We start from the raw sequence: 1141 nt of genomic DNA, 5'->3' as shown, positions 1-1141 counted from the left end.
ATGAGGATAGCATATGGACATACAAACTTGTCCTTTTGGGGATATCCCTATAGTGTCCACAAATGTATATCCTATGGACAGCTTGTAAGGCTCATGGATATCCCGACCAGAAATGGACATAAAACGGATGTCCATAGGATATCCTGTGCTGTCTGGGTTAAAAGGTTAGAATAGTGTTTTTACTTTTGGAAGTCCTAGAAGAGGTTAAAAGAGTAAAATCCGTAAGTAGCTTTCTAAATCTAGCAATGTATACCGTGCCGAAAATGTTCGATTAAAACCAATTATAAAAAAAGTTATCCGAATCGATCGGGATTTCTGCACCGAAAATACGGTATCAAAAAGGATTAAAATCATTCAAATCGAATATAAATCACTTTAGACGGATTAGTATCAGGTGATAGGAATCTATGTCAATCCAAACCTCGACGATTGCTCGTACAAAAAAAGCAATTGATCGATCCAAAATTTACTGATTGATATATGAATATATCATGTCAAAATTAATTATATAGTTCAACTAATAATAAAATTTTTTATATATTTTATTATTCCAAATGTAATATAGAATTAATCGAACTAATAACAAGAAAAAATTTTCGAAATCTAACTCGAATTTATGACAAATGTAAGGCTTAATACAACATTTCAATGCACGCATATTATTTCAGGACACAATCTCAATCGAAATGGATTACTTTTTTTTAATCGGTTTTAATCGCATTTTTTCAACTAACGGTCCCCATCCAAGCCATGGCTGCCGTCAACGCTGCTTGACTTCTGTGATTGAGAACTGCAGACACTTCGTGATGATCCATGACTACTCGATATTAATAAATACATATCCGTGATAGATCAGATCAATAAAGTTATCAAAAAGATGAAATTTTTTTTTTATAAATATTAACATACAATAACATGATAGATAGTCGAAATAATGACAGTAAAATACAAATAAGTACAACACAATGTAAAATACTGTAAAATACTACTATCAAGAGAAACGATAGCGTTTCATACAAATGTATGCAAAAAAATTAAAACAAATTACTATTATACTGATCACAGATAAAATTGGATTTTTAATGCATTCAAACCGATTTAGTTTATATCCTCAAAACGGTGAATTTAGAATTACACCGGA

The sequence above is a fragment of the Wasmannia auropunctata genome, unplaced genomic scaffold (assembly GCF_000956235.1).
Source record: "Wasmannia auropunctata unplaced genomic scaffold, wasmannia.A_1.0 LD336060.1, whole genome shotgun sequence".
NCBI classification, from domain to species: Eukaryota; Metazoa; Arthropoda; class Insecta; order Hymenoptera; family Formicidae; genus Wasmannia; species Wasmannia auropunctata.
The sequence above is the reverse complement of the archived record's forward strand: the minus strand, read 5'-3'. Positions refer to the sequence as shown.